Source organism: Piliocolobus tephrosceles, chromosome 16 (assembly GCF_002776525.5).
Source record: "Piliocolobus tephrosceles isolate RC106 chromosome 16, ASM277652v3, whole genome shotgun sequence".
Taxonomy (NCBI): Eukaryota; Metazoa; Chordata; class Mammalia; order Primates; family Cercopithecidae; genus Piliocolobus; species Piliocolobus tephrosceles.
The window spans coordinates 76,695,958-76,718,055 of NC_045449.1; the positions used below are offsets into that span (position 1 = coordinate 76,695,958).

General features: G+C 53.9%; 1 protein-coding gene across 1 annotated transcript in view; it reads left to right on the top strand.

Annotated features, from left to right (window-relative positions):
• Positions 1-22,098, top strand: part of TBCD (tubulin folding cofactor D) — a 180,027-nt gene that overhangs the window by 84,765 nt on the left and 73,164 nt on the right. The gene's annotated exons all lie outside the window — the stretch shown is intronic.

The window sequence follows — 22,098 nt, forward strand, 5'->3', positions numbered from 1 at the left end:
CCCCCCCCCCCACAGGTCGGGAACATGGCTGAGGTACCCAGCCCAGAGGGCGATGAGCAGAATTACACCAGATGTGGGGGGTGCTTCCCTGAGGGTGCAGACCCTGGGTGGGGTGGGAGCCGCAGTACCTGGGGCGGTGGCTGCTCTTGGGGGTAAGCCCTGGTGCCAGTGTGTTGGGGGGGTGCCAGGGACACAGGCACGTGCTGGCGTTGCTGCCTCTGTGTCAGGGTCTCTCTCTCTAGGGGCACACGGGCTGGAATCGCAGTCCTGGTTGAGCTTTCCTAGTTCCCAGGTTGGGGGGATGAGGCACAGGATGTGGCTGGCTCAGCCCCTTCCTCTCAGTCCTGTCCAACTCGGCCCCATCTTCTCCGTCCGTCCTGTCCAGCTTGGCCCCTTCCTCTCCGTCCTGTCCAGCTCGGCCCCTTCCTCTCCATTCTGTCCGGCCTGGCCCCTTCCTCTCCATCCTGTCCAGCTCGGCCCCTTCCTTTCCGTCCGTCCTTTCTGGCCTGGCCCCTTCCTCTCTGTCCTGCCCAGCCCACCCCGGTCCCTTTGAAGCATCATCCTCTCCAGCACTGTGTGCTGAGACTCAAGTCTTGGCTCTTCCGTCTTCACCCTTTGTGACTTGGGGCAGCAATTACTGACCTTCCTGGGCCTCCGTCTTACCATCCGTGAGAGGGACTTGTGAGCATCTCTCACAGGACACCTGAGATGAAGGAAGGGCGTCACATCTTTGACCTTCTTAAAATGCAAGATTGTTTTTGTTTTAATCCTTTGTGTTCCTTGTGGGGTGCTGCATCCAGAGGAAAGGAGAAAGGAAATGAAAACTGCAGAAAATCCAGAGGCCTGGCTCAGGCTCCCAGTCTGATTTTGCCTGGGAGGCTGTAGGGGAGACGCAGCAACATCCTGTCCCCTGAGGGCACGGCTTCAGGAACAGCTCTGGGCCTGAGGGCGCCTCTCGCCTGGCGGTGTCTCAGGCCTCTGCCCTCCTGAAGGGACTCGGGCCAGTGGGCGGGACTGTGGGATGGGATCGGGAGGCTGAGGGCTGAGGGTGGCGGGCAGGCTCCGGCTTCCCTTCCCAACCGGATTCTAGATCTGGGGGCAGGGCATCCCGGGTCTGTCTGCTGAGCGCATGTTAGGAGGAGGAGGAGCAGAAGCGTAGGAACCCCCACAGGCCTGTCCAGCCTCCCGCCCTCCCCTGACCTGCATCCAGCTCTTACGGGGTTTTGAGTGCTTGCCCTTCCCCTTCCTTTGGAAAGTGTTTCTTAGGGTTTCTTGGTTGTCATTCATTTCTGGTTGGAATTCCCATAGTGAGAGACTGTCTTGGTTTTGTGCTGGCCTAGGGGCTGCCATGTGCCCTGTGCTGCTGAGTGTGTCACAGCTGTGATCCCTGTGCCCCCCTCCACGTGCTGCGTCCGGCGTGCCACGTCCCCTCGTCCAGCCCTCTGCTGCCCCCTCCACGTGCTGCGTCTGGCGTGCCGTGTCCTCTCGTCCAGCCCTCTGCTGCCCCCTCCATGCGCTGCATGCAGCGTGCCGTGTCGTCTCATCCAGGCCTCTGCTGCCCCCTCCACGCACTACGTCCAGCATGCTGTGTCCCCTTGTCCAGCCCTCTCCTGCCCCCTCCACGTGCTGCATCCAGCGTGCCACATCCCCTTGTCCAGCCCTCTGCCGCCCCCTCCACACACTGCATCCCCATGTGCTGTGTCCTCTCACCCAGGCCTCTGCTGCCCCCTCCACGTGCTGCGTCCTGTGTTCCGTGCCTACTCGTCCAGCCCTCTGCTGCCCCCTCTACAGTACACTGTGTCCAGCGTGCCGTGTCCTCTCATCCAGGCCTCTGCTGCCCCCTCCATGCGCTGTGTCCCGTGTGCCGTGTCCTCTTGTCCAGCCCTCTGCTGCCCGCTGCTCTCTTTGGGACTTCCATTGTTTCCCCTTCCCCTTTCTTTCCTGGTTTTCTTCCCTAGTGCGGGGGCCCTTCCTGCTGCTGCGGGGCCCTGCTGCGGCCTCTGCCTTCCGTCCCTGGCGGTAGTGAGACTGGCTGAGACCCAGGGGAAGCCTGGAGACTGTCCTAGATTTCGGGAATGGTGCTACACAGGCTTGCTGGCTTGGGTTAGGGCCCTAGGCCCTGCCTCCGGGTTGCCTGGAAGCCGCCAGCCGGGCCTGGACACCTCTCTGCCTCCTGTCACCTCGGAACAGTGGAGCAGCAGCCCAGGAACAGGTCACGGCCTTCGCCTGTGTTACATGGCCACCTGCCTGAGAACCCCTGCAGACCCTGTGTTTTGGGAAGTCGATTTAACTGAACAGAGCACAGCTGAGAAGGGGCTGCCTCCCTCCCCACCCACCCTCGTTGCCTGGGGCTGCTTGTCCAGGAGCTGGGCCTCGGGTGTCTGGTCTCTGGGCCACGTACACTAACAAGGCCAAGCTCAGCAGTACCCGCGGGGTCCTCAACCACCAAGTGTCAAGGTCTGGGCCCGACCTGCTCTGGGTGCTGTGGGCACCGCTCAGCCACTCTCTGCAGGTGACCGAGGAGACATCTGATTTCTCATTAACAGTGAACAACCCTGAGAACATCAGTGGGGTTTTAGTCATTGTGTCGGACAGCTCAGCGATGTGGAGAAATGGAAGTGGGGTTGATTTGGCCGTTGTGGTGAGATGTGACCAAGGCGTAGGAGAGAGTTTGGGGAAAGCTTTTCTTCTGGACATTTGTTGACTTTGATGAGTAAGTGGAGGGCTTTATCTGTAACTTGAAGTCTGATATTTGTCAGGTCAGTACCTAAACTTTAATTTGTTTATACAAATAATGCCACGATTTAATTTTTTTTTTTTTTCCTGAGACGGAGTCTTGCTCTGTCACCCAGGCTGGAGTGCAGTAGCGCCATCTCCGCCTCCCGGGTTTAAGCGATTCTCCTACCTCAGCCTCCTGAGTAGCTGGGATCACAGTCGCGTGCTACCACGCCTGGCTAATATTTTGTATTTTTAGTAGAGACAGGGTTTCACCATGTTAGCCAGGATGGTCTTGATCTCCTGACCTCATGATCCTCCCGCCTCAGCCTCCCAAAGTGCTGGGATTACTGGGATTACAGGTGTGAGCCACCGGGCCGGGCCCACAATTTGAATTTTTATGAAACTGGTGCTAATTAATTTTTTCAGACGAATGGGAGTGTGGCAAACAGCCCCTCTCTGTTGCCCTTTTTTCCTACCAAGGCCCCTCCAGGCTGTCTCTTGCCTGGTAAGTGTGAGGGGATGGGTGGGCGCAGCCCTGTGGGATGGTGCTCTGTGGCAGGGCTGACAGTTTCTGGGTGTGTGGCCTGTGGGTAGCCTTGGTACTGGGTGCACAGTCCCTGGCTCCTCCCTCCCAACACTTTCACCCCAGCGGCCTTGGAAATGGGGCTCCTGGCGACTCTGCAGACACCGTCAGAGTCAGAGGGAGGGCGAGCAGCTTTTGGTTTCTGTTTAAACAGCGTCCTGTCACTCCCTCCTCTCCTAGTGCGGATTGGAGCTGCAGCTTCTGTGTTGAGAGGGAAACTTGAAACCCTGAGCTATGGCTTGTTTTGTCTTTGATTGGGAAACCCAGTCAGGTTTGTGAACTTGGGCCAAGTTTAAGAATTCCCACAGTTCTCCTCCCCACCGGATAGTGAAGCGTCTTACGCTTTGGAATTCTCGCTCGCCTGACTCAGGCTTGTTAGTTTTCCAGGAGCGACTCATGTGGCCCCCGTATAGGGAATTTCTTCAAAGGTGCCTTTACACACACAGCAGTCAGGTACAGAAGTCATTTAGTTAAATTGCACAAGGACAAGTAAAATTTTAAAAATTAACACTCAGATCTTCTTTTTTTTCATGCTACAAATAACAGTAAAAAACCTAGCAATGAAAATAGATGTGAACAGACAAAAGGCCAGTGGGGCTGGTCCCTTCTCATCCTGTCCTGTGTCTCCTGGAGGCTTCTCCACCTCTGTCTCCTCCCTCTCCCTCCTGCCTCTGTTGCTGGCTTCTCCACCTGTGTGTCTTCCCCCACTCTGCTGCGTCTTCTCCCCCTCCGTGTCCCCCTCTGCCTGCTGCGTGAGTGCTGCTTACTGGCTTGGTCTTCAGGGCCACTGTTTCTCCTCAGCTAAGTCCTGAGAGTCACATTTCCATCCACTGCAGTGAAATCTTTTCCTTCATGTATTTCCAGACCTTGGTTTTGGCTCCTTTTCTTATCTTCCTTGTTTCCTCGCTGTGGTTTTCATTTCTCCTTTCATCTCCTTAACCTGGTTTTTGATAGTGTCTTTTTAGGTTATCTCAAGTTCATTTCAAGTTCCGAAAGTAAGGATTAAAGTCAGAACTGCGTTGCACTGGCAGTCGCTAGGCATTGTTCCAAGCACGTGGATAAACTGAGAGTCCTCATGGTTGCCCTGGGGGTGGGGCTGCCATCGTCCAGAGAGACCTGCTCTTGCCCGTCATGCCGCATGGGTCCCTCTCCCAGGATGCAACCATGGTGGCTTTGCGTCCTGTCACCTCAGCCAGGCAGGACCTTCTGCTAGAACCCCCTTCGCTGGGAGTTGGAGGAGAGAGCTGGGCACCATCTGGAGGCAGAAGCGAAGCAGCAGCCCCCGTGTGCTTGTGTGGCAGTTCCTGGGGCTGTGCTGTTGCTGGTTGTGTGTGCTGACACCGGACCCCCTGCGGTGTGGCTGTGCTTGGACTCTGGTGACTTGGCCCCCATGGCCTCCTCAGCCCTGATCCATCCCTGCACTGAATTCCTGTGGGGCTTGTGGTGAGTCTGGACTGACTCAGCTTTCTAAAAGCGGAAAAGCAGAAGTTAACAGGGCTACAGAGATAAATGGACAGACCCAGTATCCTGAGAGCTCAGAACACCTCTCAGTTAGTGATAAATAAATATGTAGCGGAGATATAGGTATGTATAAAATGCACATTACATACTGTGTGTGTACATACAGTATTTCAACAACAGGGGCAACTGGCTTGATTCCATAATTGATACAGAATCCTGAGCCAGCCGTTGGAGAATACGCGTTTGTAGACACCTGAAGAACATTCATAGATGTCACACGTCGAGGCCGTAGAACAAGTCTCGAGACATTTCAGAGACTCACTGGCGTACAGATGGTGTTCCATGCTCACAAAGTAATGAAATTAAAAACTGGATACGGAACGGTAAGGGAAAGGTGATAATTTGAGTTAGAAGATATACAAATGTCTAAATCACATGAGTCAAAGAAGTCTCAGGAGAAGTTTTGAAATAAGAAATTAAAAAAGTTTAAAAATAAACACAAGTTTAACAAAAATACAGTCACAAAATTACTCCATCTAAAATTTTGGGAAGCAACTAAGGACACTTAAATCCTTAAACAGGTATGACGAAGTTGTGGCCTGCAGGCCCAGTGGGGCCTCGGCCTGTTTCTGTGCAGTTTTGGAGCCAAGAGTGTTTTTCACATTTTAAAAATGTTACCGATAAGAATAAACACAACCAAGCAGAGTCTGCGATGTGGACTGCACGTGGCCCACAGGGCCTGAGGTTCTCTCTGGCCCTGGCAGGAATCACTTGGTAACTCGGCCTCAGACGCATGTACAGAAGAGGAGAAAGGTTCGCTCTGCACAGGGCAGGTGGGAAGAGGGCCGTGAGCAGAACCCTGGAAATGAAGGAGATGGAAGACAGAGATGGGAAAGGACATGCAGAGCCAGACGCAGCTCTTAAAGAGGGCTGATGGGACCGAGACACGCGTGGCCAGCGGGCAGAAAGCAGGAGCCTTACGCATGGAAGGGAGCCCTCGTGTAGTCGCCGTGGGGGTGGAAAATGGCGTGTTAAGAATACCTTTTGCCAGGAAATTTGGTAGCTCAGGCAAAATAGACATTCTGAGAGAAGCGTGATTTATCAAAGTTGACCCAGGTAGGAGTAGAAAAGTGACTCCTCGCTGCTTCAGTACCTCTGCTTGTAAGTTGAACAATTACTGTTGACCCCATAGGATTTTCAATGATTTTGTTGAGACGCAGTTCACATGCCATTCAGTTCTCTCGTTAAGTGTACAGTTCAGTGGCTTGCGATGTATTTGCAGAGTTTTGCGGCCATTGCCACAGTCGGTTGTAGGAACATTTTACCTCACGCTCCTTTGCTGCCATCCCCAAGCCCCCGTCCTCCGCATCCTAGACACTGCAGCTGTATTCTCTGTCTTTGCGTCTGCCCATCCTGGACGTTTCCTGTGAATGGAACCGTGCCCCCTGCGGTCCTCTGTGGCGGCTCCTTGCCCCGAACGTGGTGTTGGCGTGGTCCGTGGGCATCGCAGCCCCCAGCAGTGCCCCTTTTCTTTTCCTTGTTGAAGCCTGTTCCATCGTGTGGCGTCTTCGCCAGCTCAGGCTGCGGCAACAAGATGCCACAGATGGGGGCTCACGCAGCACAAATGTTTCCCTCACGGTTCTGGAGGCAGGTGTCCAAGATCGAGGGGCCAGCAGGCTCGGCAGCAGACTCGGTTTCTTCCAAGCTCTCCTGGGCCTGCAGGCGCTGCCTTCCTGCCGCGTGCTCGGTCTGTGTCTTGGTGTCCTTATTTCCTCTTCTTATGAGGACACTGGTTATAGCAGATCCGGGCCCCACTCGCGTGACTTCATTTTACCTTACGCATCTCTAAGGGCCACATCTCCAGATACAGGCACTCGGGGGCACTAGGGTTAAGACTTCAGTATGTGGATTTCAGGGAGACAGAATTCAGCCCACGACGTACGTGGAGGCCGCGTTTTATTATCCATCCGTCAGTTGGTAGACATTTGGGTTGTCTCCCCGTAGGCTGCTGTGAATAAAGCATTCGTGTGTGAGTTTTTGTGTGGATGTGGTTTTTGTCTTGGGTATAGGCCTGGGCGTGGAGCATAAGGCTGTTTGGAGAGTTAGGGAACGAACATACTCGGAGCTCAGAACCGTGTCCGGCGTGCGATGCGTTCTGTTTTGAGGTTGGTGACGAGAATGCAGAGCGGCCCCTGAGGATGGGAGCTTGTGATGCAGCTGCCTCTTTATGTGCGATGGGAAGGTGGCTACTCAGCTTTCTCTCTCTCTCTCTCTTTTAAATTAAATTCTTTTGTTAAGACAGGTTCTTGCTCCATTGCCCAGGCTGGAGTGCAGTGGTGCGATCATAGCTCACAGCATCCTTGGCCTTCTGGGCGTGAGTGGTCCTCCGACCTCAGCCTCCTGAGTAGCTGGAACTACAGGCATGTGCCACCGTGCCAGCTGAGTGTCGCATCTTTTTTCTCCTTTTTTTTTTTTTAAGGGTAGGGCTTTGCCATGTGGCTGGTCTCAAAGTCCTGGGCTGAAGCAGTCCACTTGTCTCAGCCTGCTAAGGTGCTGGGATTACAGGCGTGAGCCACTGCATCCCACCCCCCCCCCCCCTTGTTTTTCTTTTTTTGAGTCAGGGTCTTGCTCTGTTGCCCAGGCTGGAGTGCAGTGGCTCACTCACGGCTCACTGTAGCTTTGACCGCATGGGCTAGATCGGTTCCCCCACCTCAGCCTCACAAGTAGCTGCGTCTCAAGGGTTTGCCACCACACCCAGCTGTTTTTTTTTATTTTTTTGTGGAGACAGGGTCTCACTATCTAGCCCAGGCTGGTCTTGAACTCCTGACCTCAAATGATCCTCTCATCTTGGCCTCCCAAAGTATTGTGATTACAGGAATGAGCCACTGTTACTGGCCCCAGCTTTCTTTTGGTTAGTGTTTTCTCTTTCTTTTCTTTTAATCTTTTTCTATTCTTACATTTTAGGTATATGTTGATTAAAAATCTACCCTTTGATTTTAAGCTGGTGAGTTTAGTCCATTTGCTTTACTGACATGTTTGGATGTCTTTGTCTTACTATTTGAATTGCTTTTTCAGATTTTTCTTTTGTTTTTAAAAATTGTGGTTTCTATTGTGTCCCCCAACCCGGTCCCATTCCACGTCTTCTTCCTTATTGGTTTGGAAATCATATATTCTGTTCCTTGTGTTTTCTTCAGTGGTCGTCTTCAGCTTGTACCATGAATGTTAAAAGCCAACAGCTAGCTTCTTAGCCTGCCCTCCAAATAACACACAGCATACCCTGACCTTGATCACTTTCCACCTGACATACTTGACATCGTTGAGTTTTTAGTTCTTCTTGTTGAGTATTAGGCATTACAGGTTGAGCACCCTGAATCCGAAAATCCAAAACTCGAAGCTTTTTAAATGCTGACTTGACACTCTGTGGGTGATGGGTTGCAGTCAAAACACAGGTAAACAACGCGCAGTTGATTCAGCACCCCAGGGGGAAAAAGATCCTCCCAGCCCCTTTCAGCTTTGAGAAATCCTTTCCACATAAGACCATGTTCCCTCATGCAAGCACATCCACAAAGGGCGATAGAATGGCGGGGGTGCCGGCCGGACGCAGGCACTGCGGGCTCCTTACGAGGCTCCACACGGGCGAGACCTGTGCGCTCTGCTTGTGTGTGTGTGTCCTCTGCTCTGTGGTGTCCAGATACTGTTGACAATGTCAGAAAGGCCTGCAGATTACTTGTGTGGGTAACAGTGGTCAGAAAAGGAGCAAGCATTCATGTTCACATATCACACAGAGAGCCAGGCTGCTGGAGGGAACTGGGCAGCAGCGTAAGAGCACGGTGCTGAAGTGAGTGCCGGATATGACCTCAGAAACAGGAGGAATGGTTGACGTTCTGTGCTGAAATGATGACCAGAAAAACACTGCACAAAGCTACGGGTGAACTTTCTATCATGTATTGAAAGAGTGGATCTGTCAGCATCACAGTGGACCCAGGCCACTTAACAGCACCAATCGCAAGACAAGCAAAGCTCCGTGTAAGGGCCCTAATTGCGTTCACGAAGCCCTGTCCTTGTGACTCATCACCTATGAAAGGCCACACCTCCTAACACCGTGCCCTTGGGAGTGAGGATTTCAGCAGGAATTTGGGGGAACACAGGCATTGGGGCGTCGCATCTGCCCATGGCCTTCCTCCCCGTGGCCCTCCGCCCCGTGGCCCTCCTCACCGTGGCCTCTCTTCCCCTGCCAGCTGCCCCCTCACCCTGCTCTCCACCTCACGGACCCCTCTTCGTCCTGTGTGGGCCACTTTGGCCCCCACCATCCCTTCCGGGATGTGCAGACCCTATGTGGTGCCACCTCATGCTTCAGGACTGAATTTTCAAGGGGGCAGGGAAAGGTGTTTGCTTTTTTTAAAAATTTTTTTAGAGCCAGGGTCACTCTGTTGCTTAGGCTGGAGTGAGTGCAATGGTGTAGTCGCGGCTCACTGCAGTCTTGGCCTCCTGGACTAAAGCGATCCCTTCCACCTCAGCCTCCCAAGTCACTGGCACTATGGGTGCGTGCTACCACACCCGGCTAATTTTTTTTATTTTTTGAAGAGTTGGGATCTCACCATGTTGCCCAGGCTGGTCACGAACTCCCGGGCTCACGTGATCCACTCACCTCGGCCTCCCAAAGGACTGGGATTACAGGTGGGAGCCACTGTGCCTGGCCAGGTGTTCGCTCTTAAAAATCATTTCTCTCTTTCTGTGTGTGTGTGTGTTTTGAGGTAAAATTTCACATAACATAAAAATAACCATTAACTTTAAAGTGAACAATTCAGAGCATTTAGTACATTCACAGTGTTGCACAGCTACTATTTCTGTCTACTTTTGAGACATTTTTATCACCAAAAAAATATGCTGGTGTCCATTCACATAGTCATGACACATGACTGTTTTCCCAACCCCTGGCACCTGCCAGACTGTTTTCTGCCTCTACGTTTGCTTATTCTGAGAATTTCGTACACATGGATTCTGCAATGTGTGACCCTTTGTGCCTGGTTCATCTGTATTGTAGCATGTGTCAGGCCTTCATTTGTTTTGATGGCTGAATAATACTGCTTTGTATGGCTAGACCCCTTTTTGTTTCTCTGTCAGTTGATAGACACTTAGGTTTTCCCACCTTTTGGCTCTTGTGAATAATGCTTCTGTGAACGTTTGCATACAAGTGTCTGTTTGGATCCCTGTCTTCCCCTCTTGCGTGTGCATCCAGGGTGGGATTGCTGGAGCGCGTGCGGACCCTTGGTGTGCTCACTGAGGCGTCCCCGAACTGTTTCCACACACACTGTGCTGCTCTGCGTCCCCACCAGCAAGGCACACAGCTTCTGGTTTCTCTGTGTCCTCACCAACATCTGTGTTTTTCTTTTTTAAAAAATTATAATCATCCTCGTAGGTGTGAGGGGGTATCTTGTGGTTTTAGTTTGAACTTTTCTTGATGACGAATGACGTCGAGCATCTTTTCTTGTGCTCCTTGGCTGTTTGTGTATTTCTTTGGGTAAATGTCTGGTCAAGTCCTTTGACCATTTTAAAATTGGAATGTTTGTCCTTTTGTTGTTGAGTTGTAAAAGCTGTTTGTATCTTCTGGATGTTAAACTCTTATCAGATTTATCATTTGCAAATATTTTTTCCCATTCTGTTGGTTGTCTTTTCTTTCTTTTGATAATATCTTTGTATTGTGTCGTATTTAAACATTTCACCGTTAATTCTCTCTTTTTAGTTCTTTTCTCTATGTGTGCAGTTTTGGGGTGTGTGTGATGTGTACATACACACATACACAAATATGGGTGTCTAAAAAGGATTTTTTTTTTTTTGCTTTAAATATTTGATACTTTTAAATTGGAGTTGAGATTCTGTGTGGCATAATTTATTGTCGAATGAAAGGAAAGTATGAAGCTTGTCAGAGTGTTATTACCTGACATATCCACAGGAGCCATGCAGATGATACAGCCTTGCTGCTTGCGTCTCATGGTTTTACCTTTGTTATTTTAATTTGTTTTAGTTGTTTTTGAAACAAGGTCTTGCTATGTCACTCAGGCAGGAGTACAGTGGTATGATCCCAGCTCACAGCAGCCTTGACTTCCCAGGCTCAAGCGGTCGTCCTGCCTCAGCCTCCCAAGTAGCTGGGGCTATAGGTGCAGCCACCATACCTGGCTAACTTTTGTATGTTTTTGTAGAGATGGAATCTCCCCATGTTGTCTAGGCTGGTCTGGAACTCCTGGGCTCAAGTGATCCTCCCGCCTCAGCCTCCCAAGGCCTGGGATTACAGGCATGAGCCATTGTGCCCAGCCAGCTTTTGTTGTTTTTAAAAGTGGAAATTCCTGGTTTTGGGTCGCAGCTGAGCGGTGACATGGGAACATGAAGTGATCTAGTTACGTTTGGTTCCGCACTATGTGCGGAAAGCAGCCTCTTCGTGAATCTTTTAATGAGCATCTTTCTGCCTGGAAAAAACCCTTTACCTACTCAACTTATTTTCACACCTTCCTAATTTTGTTGTCTTCCGTGTTTTTGCTGTAGCTCCAGGCCCATTCGGCATTTAAAACAAAATGCGGGTTGGCCAGTCTGGCCGGGGAGTTAACAGGTACTACGGCTGGAGAATCCCAGCTGACTGGAAATTCAGGTTTTGCTTGTGAAAGTAGCTCGCTCAGGCTTCTGGTGATGACAGTGCTGTGTGGACTGCCTGGTTCGCTGGGGGTGCCTCACAGACACAGGACACTTTTTAGGGTTGCTTTATAATGTGCCTGAGGTGAGGTGGCCGTGTTGTCCTCATACTCGTCTTCATGGTTTCTGGCTCTCCTGTGGATGGAACACCGACTGTGTGAGGGGCCTGTCGGTGTGAACGGCCCCTGCTCAGCCGGCCTTGGCTGTCTTAGGATCCCCGCTTGGTGGCAAGGAGGGTGCGGCATGGGTGGCTGCCTGGGGCTGCCCCATGTGGACTTGCTGGGACTTTGTCTTGATGAGAGAACTGCTGCCAGGTGGTGCTTTCTGCAGTGGGTACGAGTGTGGCTCTCAGCGTCTCTGTGGGGCCGGGGCTCTTGGGCGGCGAGGTCGGGGCCAGCCTGCGTGGCAACCCTGAGTGCCACCTCACTGTCGTTGCTCAGGACCCCGAGAGGCCATGAGGAGCCTGCCGGGCCTGAGTCCTCCCTACACGGGCACACTGGCTTTCAGGAGAGTGGGTCTCGTGGGTCGCGCGTGTCCTGTTGGGTGAGCAGACACGCCGGCTGTGACTTCAGGGCTGCGGAGGTTGCTCTGGTTTCCAGCAGTGTAGACTCCACGTGTGCCCTGTAGTGAGGACCGAGTGGAGGCTGGAGTCAGAATTGTGGACAGGCTCCTGAGGACCAGCAGAGGCTGGAGGCCAGGGCTTGCCTGCCGGGGGTGTGGCTGTGGAAAGATTCCAGTCCACAGCGGGGGCTGCTGCCCAGACTCACCTGAATCAAGTGTCTTCAGAGCCACCTGTCCTGCCTGGTCATGGCAGTGGCCCAGAAAGATTCGTCAGTGGGCGGGGAGTTGGGAACAGAAGGAAGCCCTTGAGATAGCTGGGCTGGAGACAGCAGCAGGCTTGCCATTTGTTGTGCACTGGTGACGTGGCCTCCCCAGCCGTCTGGCCCTGGACCTCGTGGTCTTGCTCTTGGACTTCATGTGTCCTTGGGTGTCAGCTCCAGCACTGCGGTCCTCTGGGCCCTGCTGCTACGGAAGGGCCCGTGCCAGGGACACTGTCTTGGGGCCCGTGGCGGTCTGAGTATGGGGGCTGGGAGTCCCAGGCAGTGAGTCATGGCAGAACTGGCCCCTGACTTCCTGGTTGAGCCTTTAATTCTCCCGAACGCCTGTTTTTGCTTCTTTCAAGTTGTTGTGCTTGAGCCACTCTGTCATTAGCTGTGGGCGTTCCGAGTGCCCGCGCCTGGCGTTGAGCAGAGCGGGTAGGAGCGCCCTGGCCTCAGGGAGGGCCCCTGCCCCCTGCGTGGCAGTCACGCTGCGCTGAGCGTCCCCTCCCCTCTGGTGGCCTTTCACAGTGGTGGAGGGGCAGGAACTGACTGGCTCTTCTCCCTGTGGTGGCTGCTCGGGTGGCAGTGAGGGGACAGCGAGGGGAACAGCGAGGGGGACAGACACAGGTGGAAGGAACCACAGTGGGTTTCGTGAGCCAGTGACAGTCCCGTGACAGTGGCTCAGGAGATCCTGAGGCTGTTTAATTTGCAAACAGCCATTACTTGGGATTGCTTGAAAAGAAATGGTTCTCGCTTAGAACAGGAACCTGAGCAGGGCTGGCCATGCTGGAATGCGGTGCCCACTGTGACAGTGCAGAGCCAGCAGACGCCACTGGCTTTGTTGGATAATGGAGACAGCACTGGCATCTTCTGCCATCTGTGGTGGTCCTTGTGTGCTGTGCTTGCAGGCACCGTGGGTCTCCCTGGACGGGGTTCGGTTCCACCCCAGCGCCCTTGCCCTGTCTGTTCGCCCACGTCCGGGCTCTGTGAGAAGCACGTCCATTTGTCCAAGCAGAGGGTCTCTGCTCCACCCCTGGGGGAGGCCAGGAGGCCCTTGTTGGATGCTCTGGCGGGCAGCACTGGGACACGGCCACTGCACCCAGCCCTGGACCCAGGGCGGCCGGGGACTCAGGGGAGGAGCTCCTCAGGAGCTGTCACTTGCACGTGAATACCCAAGGCTTTATGCCTTTGGTATTCTTGTGTTTAATTTTAGTAAAACCGTGGCCCATCACAAGAAGAGTGTGGGCGTTGGCAGCTTTGTCCCAGGTGCTGCAGGGTGGGGGTGGTGCCTGTTACCGCCTGCTGTGGCGGGGGGTCAGCTGCACAGGATGCATGGCCTTGCGCCAGCGGCAGCCCCAGAGGCCGTGCATAGGGCAGGCCCTGGTGGTCAGGGACCCACCCACTGCTGCTGGGCGCTGGGCTTGGGGTGTGCAGCTGGCTGGGGGCACACATTCGTGCTGCGGGTCCCCGCGAGTCTGGGCTGTGTGCCTGGCGAGCCCTGCGTCCCACCTCACGGCAGCTGCTGGTGTTGGCTGTTCGCATGATGCTTTTCTTTCTTCGGGGATGGATCAGTGGATGGAGAAATAAAGCTGTGTGGGCATAAAATCGGTGTTTGTTTATATTGATAGTCAGCCCTTCAACTCAGATCCAGGGCTGTCCAGAGACCTGAGCCCAGCCCTGGTGTGGCCGTGCACTGGCTGTGTGTCCAGAGAGGGCCGTGATTGTGGCTGTCAGCCCTGCCCATTGGAACTGCAACTCGATGAACTCACAGATTTATTTTGACAAGGTTTTCCTCTAAAGATGTGGAAGTCTTCGCACCTCACCAAGCTGTGCTGGTGCGGCCGTGGCGCACATTGGGCTTTTTACATCTCTCTTCTGGGGAGTGAGTCAGTGGGCATAGGATGGCTAAAGTATAGGAATTTTAATAGGGAATTTTCTTTTTCTTTCTTTTTTTTTTTTTTTTTGAGACGGAGTCTCGCTCTGTCGCCCAGGCTGGAGTGCAGTGGCGCGATCTTGGCTCACTGCAAGCTCCGCCTCCCGGGTTCACGCCATTCTCCTGCCTCAGCCTCCCGAGTAGCTGGGACTACAGGTGCCTGTCACCTCGCCCGGCTAGTTTTTTGTGTTTTTTTAGTAGAGACGGGGTTTCACCGTGTTAGCCAGGATGGTCTCGATCTCCTGACCTCGTGATCCGTCCGCCTCGGCCTCCCAAAGTGCTGGGATTACAGGCTTGAGCCACTGCGCCTGGCCGGGAATTTTCAAGTAAATGTTCTCTTAGTATTACGGCTCATTTTAGAAAGTAAGGTACTTTCATAGAGAATGTTTAAAATTATTAAGAGGTAGACAATACTTTTAAAAACCTGAAGGTCTTTTGTTGTGGTGTGTGTGAGTTTATATTTATTTCCATCATTTTATATTTGTCAGATTTTTAGGCAGAGGGGGTTGCATAAAGTCTGCCTGGAGAGCCTGAGCCTCTGTGGATAGAGCTGGGCCAGGTAGCCGCTCAGCAGAGGAGCCTTCACCCAGAGGCCAGCCTGGGCGTCTTTGGCCCGGTCGGCACTAGATGGGGAAGGTGGGAGCCTGGCCTTGGGTTCCTTCCTCCTTGCAGTTTGGGTGAGTAACGTGTGATGAGGCCTAACAGGAGATTTATACCGAGTGTGATCTCTCAGTCTTAGAGAAAAAGGTTTCAAAGTGTGGGTTCTTAGCGTCTGTATTGAAAAAATTAAAAATTTAGTAAATGGGTGGTTTATTTTTTTATTTGAGGGTGATTTCTAAGCAAATGATGTATTTTGAGCACAGGAGAGTGGCTCCACCATGTCTTGTTAGCTTAGGAACTGTTTTCTGCAGTGAGTTGGCCTCTCTGCCTACGCACCTGTGTGGCCGGCCCCGGCTCCGCTGTGGCAGAAATCAGTCACCTGTGGGGTTATGGACGTCCAGGTGGCCACCCCAGGCCGGGGGCCCTCATTTGGTCAAGCGGGGCCGGGTGTCCTCTCGTGCGTCTGAGGTGGCTGCCGGCTTGCGGGTGTGACTTTGTCAGTGTGAGCTCTGCGTGGGGGTATCTGGGGACGCTGCCCCTCCTGGTTCTCCTTGTTCTTGCGGAGTGGCTGGGGAGAGGGTTGCTGGGTAGAATGGAGCTGACTACCTTTTGTGTTGACCTCTTGACGTCTCTCTTAGGAGGCTTAAAAAAGTGAAGATAGGAGGATTGGATCGTAATTTCTTTGTGTTGCTTTCCAGTAGCCCAGGAACCAAGCACGCTGTGGGAACCAGACCTCGGTGTGCTGGCCCCGCCCTCCTCGTGGTGCCTGCGTCTGTCTAGCCTTTGTCCTCAGACCACTGCTTCGCCACATTGGCTGCAGCTGGGTGGCAGATGCCCCCAGGAGGAGGAGAAGCATTTCTTCCCAGGGCTTTAGACTGTGCTGTGTGCCTGGAACCTGGAGGTGCTGTGGCCTCACAGCCCTGGACGCAGCATGGAAGCCAAGCGGTGTCTCTACAGGACCCTTCAGTGATGAAGGTGACCGTGCTCCAGCCAGGTCCTAGGGAAAGCTCTCCGAGAGCGACGGCTTAAGCAGTTCTTAAAAATTGCAGATGATCTGTGTTCTTGGAGAAAGACCGGGAGAGAAGCACTCACTCGCGATAAGGTTGCACCGACTGTGTACGAGTAGCGAGCTAGTGGAGTTCCAGGCAGCGTGCTCCAGTGTGAGTGGGGAGGGTGCCGGTTGGGGGGCAGTGCTCGGGACGCAGTCTTTGTGCCCAGTGCCCTCCCGAAAGTCTGCTCATCAGCGTCCCTGAGCCCAGCATTGACCCCTGGCGGGACTGGGCGCCTTCCCTGGGCTCAGACTGTGAGCTTCCTTGGGAAGCAGCACTTGGCTCCTGATGTAGCCAGCCTCAGATCCTGTTGGGAGAGCAGGATTGGTGAGGAACCTGGAGAGGAGTAGGAGGTGCTGTCTGATAGCAGAGGTGGGTGAAGGGGGCAGAGAGGGCAGCAGGGGCCCAGTTCAGTCCTGTCTAGTTTTCACGCGGAGGCTTTTATGGAGTTGTGCTTCTCGAGCCTTTTACGCGCCTCACAGTGGCGGTCTGATGTGGTGGCTGAGTGAGTTAACGCCCTCAGGATTAAATGCAAAAGCATCTTCACTGGGTGCAGCATTTACAGTTTTGGTGCTGGAAGTTCTTAACCGGTGTTCTTAGGAGCTGTCTTCCCAGTGAAGGGAGCTGCCCGCTGTGGACGCTCCCCAGGAGGTTTGCGGCATGGCTGCCGTCTGTGTTGTGGCCTGGGACTTTCTTAGAGAGAGACGAGTCATCTCTTGTGTGATTTACCAGCTTCACTTGTGCTTCCAGGGCTCTTTGAAGCATCAAACTTTTTAATTTCATGAAGAAACAAATGTAGTGCAGAGAACAGAGAGCTGCTGTGTGACCTGTGGGTTCCCAGCCTGTGGGGCTTCCTCGTCGCCGCCACCCAGACAGATCAAGTGCCGGCCCTCTGTGCCCTCCGGGACGTGGCCTTTCACAGCAGAGACGTTCTGTGCTCTTATTTTAACAACTGTAAGAATCTGAGCTTGGTGACAGTTGGGTGACCCGGGCTCTGTGTCTTCGTGTTGGCTAGGGTGTGTCGTACACCTGGCCCGGACTGCGTGTCTCCGTGTGGTGGGGACTCTTGACTGTCCCCAGCACCTTGACAGAGGGTCTTTGACTCTTAGACCCTGCACAGTGGGTGGTGGCAGGTGGGGTCTCAGTTCACAGGCACAGGTGGGGAGAGTTGCTGGGCCAGCGTGGCCGGGTGACTTTCCTGTGGAAAGAGTGGGCTTGGGGCTTTTGGTGCGTGATCCACCGAGGCGGTGGGGTGTGCTTGGGGCAGTGGGGGAGAGCAGGGCAGGTGATGCATATCTGGGTACTCACCCCCAGCAGCACAGGAAGATGCTGGGAACATCCCTCCCCTGGGCACTGTGGGGACAGCGGGGTTCTGCTCCTGTTGGTGGGTGGGGCTCCTTGCGCCCCAGGGGCAGGCCGAGCACCGAGTCTGTGCTGTGCAGCGTGGCAGGTGCGGCAGACGTGAGGCCAGCTGCTGCTCTCTGCAGGCAGCTGAGGGCCTCTGGGGTGGCTTCTCTCCCACATCCTGTGGGAACTGGAAACCCGGATGTCAGGGGACCAGGTGTTCTGTCCGTCACTGCCTCTTGCCCCCTAGCAAATTCAACCCTGGCATTTTCTTTTTCTGAGCAAGTTGAACTGCATTTTTGGGACAGGAGCCATGGCTGTGTGTGCTGGTGCTGAAGGGAAGGTCTGCAGGGACGGCCGCACGGCCCTTGGGAGCCGCGCTTCCTGCGCTCGGGCTCTGCACCCGCAGGCCGAGGGTCCCTCCACATCAGCCCCGTTGTGGGAGGGTGGCTCGGTGCTCTGGAGGGGCCCGAGCAGTCAGGGAGACACGCCCTGCCCACAGCCACCCCCTCTGGGCTATGTGGGAGGTGCCCACGGTCCCACGCCTTCCTCGCGGAGGATGTGGTGGGCTGTCTGTGCCGTGGGCCCAGCCCTCACCGCCCAGTGCCGAAATGGGAAGGCCTGACAGGGCGATGCAGTCTGCACCAGCTGTGTCTGCAGGAGTCCAGCACGAAGCAGTTTATGCCTAGAAGTGACGTTTGTTTTTAAAATTAGTAAAACCTCATTCGTTATCAGAAGGTGTAACTATATGGTGATTCTTTGTAGAGGGGTTATTTCTGCCTTTGCAGAGAATGCCTGCATCCCTTCTGCCCCTTGGGGTCGCATACTGCAGTGGGGACTGTGGTGCTCTGAGGGTTAAGTTGTTTCTGTCACCTGGAGGCTGCTTTTTCCTCAGGCGATTGGTGTTCAACAAATGACAAGCTGTCTAGAGAGAAGGGTTTTTAAATTACATGGCTGGGCTTGGGTTGCCAAAAGGAAGCCTCCTGGGGTATGTTCTATACTGGACATGCATTTGCTGGGTGTAATTGGAACCATGAGAAAGGTTTTTGTTCAGAGCTGTTGGATAGTTTCCTTATATTAAACCTGTTGAATCTGGAAAGAGTTGTTTTTGAAATTTTTTTCTGATACTCACTTTATATAAAAGTTTATGGCAGAGGAGTTTCTGTTCCACATGCCCCTCCCCCAGCTTTGTGGTCGCCCAGGTGCCTGGCTACTGAGGCTGGCCTGCCCCTTGTGTTCGGGGTCCCGAGATGTCAGAGCTGGCAGCCCAAGGCTTCCTCTTTATCCTGAGCAGGAGAAGCAGGCCTCACTCCATTTTTCACCCCAGGATGTAGCACCTACCACCCTAGGATGAATCAGAGCCAAGAGGCTTGGTTTTTCTGTTCTGGTTAAGAAAATTGATCATCTCACACCCTCTCAAGCTGTTTTACTTTGTGCAAATTAGATTCCCTTCCAGGGACCTGCGAGGAGAAACATCCTCAGCTTCTAGGGCTACCTGGGATGTCGTCAGCAGCCAGGCCTTGGCAGCTGCCGCTTCACATGTGCTGGCGTGTGGGGCCCTGACGTCTGTTGTGGGTGTCATGGAACAGGATTGGAGGTTTCTGAGCAGCAGGAGGGCGAACGGCCCCAGGACTTTGCGCCGTGGCCTGGCCTGGAGGGAGGCCGGCTGGGCGCTTCTGGACGCCTGTAGCAGCACTGCCCCGGGCAGTGGCCCCAGAAGCTGAGGTGGGCTTTGCTCTCTGCTGCTGGGACTCAGCCCTGGGGGCACAGGGAGGGCGGCGGGAAGCCCACACCTCTGCGACTCTGTCCACAGCTGGGGAGAGTGGCCCAGTGTGCGTGGGCCACCCACAGCCCTCTCAGGAACTGGCCTCTTCTCCTTAAGACAGAGGAGCGGCCAGGTCGGCCTCTGGCCGGACCTCCTCCGCCATCAGTTTCCAGCAGGAAGTGCTGGTCAGACTGAAGGAAGGCCTGCGTGTGTGTTGGCCCAGATGCCTGTTAGTGGACGTCGTGTCTGCACAGCTGCCTCTGGGTGGCTGATGCATCCCAGCAGCTGACTACACTGGTGCTGAAGAGAACCAGCTCTCATGGACTTGGGGACAGAAACCTGGGCTCCCCGACCCAGGTCAGGTCCTGGGGGTGTGGCGGGATCAGCTCCCGCAGCGCCTCAGTGGCCTGGGGTGGGGGTCTGCGTCCTCCCTTGGGGGCTTCTCATGGGGCTGCCAGGCAGTGTCCAGGTGCACACGTTGGGCGTGGGGGAGGCCTGAGACCAATGTCCACGCTGGCCACTGCCACTCGTGGTTGTCTGTTGGGAATCGGTTCTGTCCAGTGGATGGATAAATGGGGACTCAGCAGTTTGCACCCAGATGCCCGAGGCAGTGGAGTTGCTGGGTGGCTGTGCCTGGGGCTGCCTGGAGTGGCATTGCAGTGGCTGTCCCTGGGGACCTGGCCTGGCAGGGACACCACGTTTGTGCCCTGTACTGGCATTGCAGTGGCTGCCCTTGGGGACCTGGACTGGCAGGGATGCCACATTTGTGCCACATTTTTCCTCCTGGAGGTGCCACAGCCTGTTAGTTTTGATGTGTGTTGGCCACGAACAGGCTGCCCTGTTAGCACAGAAAGTGAACATGAGCCGTAGGGAAGGCTCAGAGTGGACGTTGCAGGGCAAACAACTGACGGCCTTTTGGGTGTTAACAGATTTGGTTTAGTTCAGATCGAGATAATCATCTTGAACCTGCTTGTTAGATTCAGTGGCTTTCTCTTGCACAGTCGCCCTCTTGTTTGGTTTCGCGTCTCACACGCGTTCCATAATCCTCACTCTTTCACTTTGTAGAACGAAAACGTTCGACATTTACAAGAAGTGAGAGATACTCTTTGCAAATCATCCAGCAGTTTCTGGTTTGCGGATTGATGGCCGCACTGGCCGTTACTCTCAGTGCCTCCCGCCGGTGATGGTGCTGCCAGCTCTGACCTGTGTGAGGAGGGCCTTGGAGAGCACAGGGCCCCCAGGTGGAGGAGGCTCCAGGAAGTGCTTTGCAGGAGGGAGTCATGGCTGAGAGACGGAACGTGGAGCTGCCCTGTGTGGCCACGCAGGGCCTTCCAGGGTGTGTTGTGGGGTCCTGGGGTGAGACCTGGTGGTGGTCTGATCACGGACCACCGTGATCAGGGAGGGAGCCGTTGGGTCCTGTGGAGGCATGACTGCCGCAGTTGGGGTGGGCTCTGGGAATGGTGCAGTGTCTGGATGTGGAGGAGTGAGGAGGAGCCAGCCCTGCACCCAAGGGGAGGGCTGGCCGTGGGTATGGGCACCACACCAGAGGACACCTCTGCTCTGGGCACTGGGCTTGAAGAAGCCTGCAGCACATCCAGGTGGAGTGTCCTGAGGAAGTGAGGCTTGGAGAGGGGTGGGTCCCAGGTAGGCTGGGGAGACCTTGGTGTCTGGCGGGGACCCTGGAGTGTCCTGCCGCTCCCCTGGGCCTTTGTGTGCGGTGCCCTGCGTTGTGGCTGGGCTGAGAGGAGGCAGTTTCCCCAGCTCCTCACTCTGGCGAAGTTCACATCCTTGATACCACGGTATCTTTGAACTTTCTGTTTTGAAGAAAGTTCATTTTTATGTAGTTTTAATGTCACCATATGTATATGAAATAAACTGTGCGGAAACATCCATTTTTATTGCTCTTTATAGACCATAAAGATCCTTAGATGCAAAAAGTTAAAGGGGAAATTTGCGTATAATATTCATAGTCCTATAGTTGTTACTTATGGTGTTTTGCCTAAGATCATTTCTAGGTGCATTCTTCTGGGAGATAACGTATCTGGTGACAAGTTGCATGTGCAAATAACCAGCCTCTCATGTATCCATGCCTGGAGTGCCTTTTCTATTTTTTTTCTTTTCTTTTTTTTTTTTTTTTGAGACAGAGTCTTGCTCTGTCGCCCAGGCTGGAGTGCAGTGGCCGGATCTCAGCTCACTGCAAGCTCCGCCTCCCGGGTTTACGCCATTCTCCTGCCTCAGCCTCCCGAGCAGCTGGGACTACAGGCGCCCGTCAATTTGCCCGGCTAGTTTTTCGTATTTTTTTTAGTAGAGACGGGGTTTCACCGTGTTAGCCAGGATGGTCTCGATCTCCTGACCTCGTGATCCGCCCGTCTCGGCCTCCCAAAGTGCTGGGATTACAGGCTTGAGCCACCGCGCCCGGCCGTGGAGTGCCTTTTCTCAGATTGTGTGTGGTGTTAGTGAACTCGATTGGTGGGTGTGAAGTGTACAGACAGCGTGTGCATGGAGGGGGTTGTGTGCAGAGCCCTGAGTGAGGCCCTGGGTGTGTGGGTGCTTCAGCACGAGGGCCTCCAGGGGAGGAGTGCTTGTCCGGGAGGCGGAGCTGGGTTGGGGGCTTGGGTGCTCCTCCTGGCTCCGTGGGTCTCCACTGCTGGCTTCATAGCTGTGTTCAGTTTTCTTTGTTCAGCAGTTGATCTCAAGTATTTATTCCAAAGCACTTGAAATACGTGAACCTAATACATGAAACAAATACAGTAAAACTTGAGCTCCTTGGAACATCCCAATATACTTACACCACATGTCCTAAAATCCTCTCGTGTCTATGTAAAAAACGATGTGTAGCCTGGGCAACATGGCGAGATCCCATCTCTACAGAAAATTTAAAAAGTAGCTGAGTGTGATGGTGGCATGCCTATAGTCTCAGCTGCTCGGGAGGCTGAGGAGGGAGGATCGCTTGAGCCTGGGAGGTGGAAGCTGCAGTGAGCCAAGATTGTGGCACTGTGCTCAGCCTGGGAGACAGAGCCAGACCCTGTCTCAAAAAAATAAGAAATAAATGAAATCACACACGGGTGTGATATCACATTACTCATTAACCCACTTTCAAATGGAGCCGGAAGGATAATCCACACCTAGCTCGGATTGCC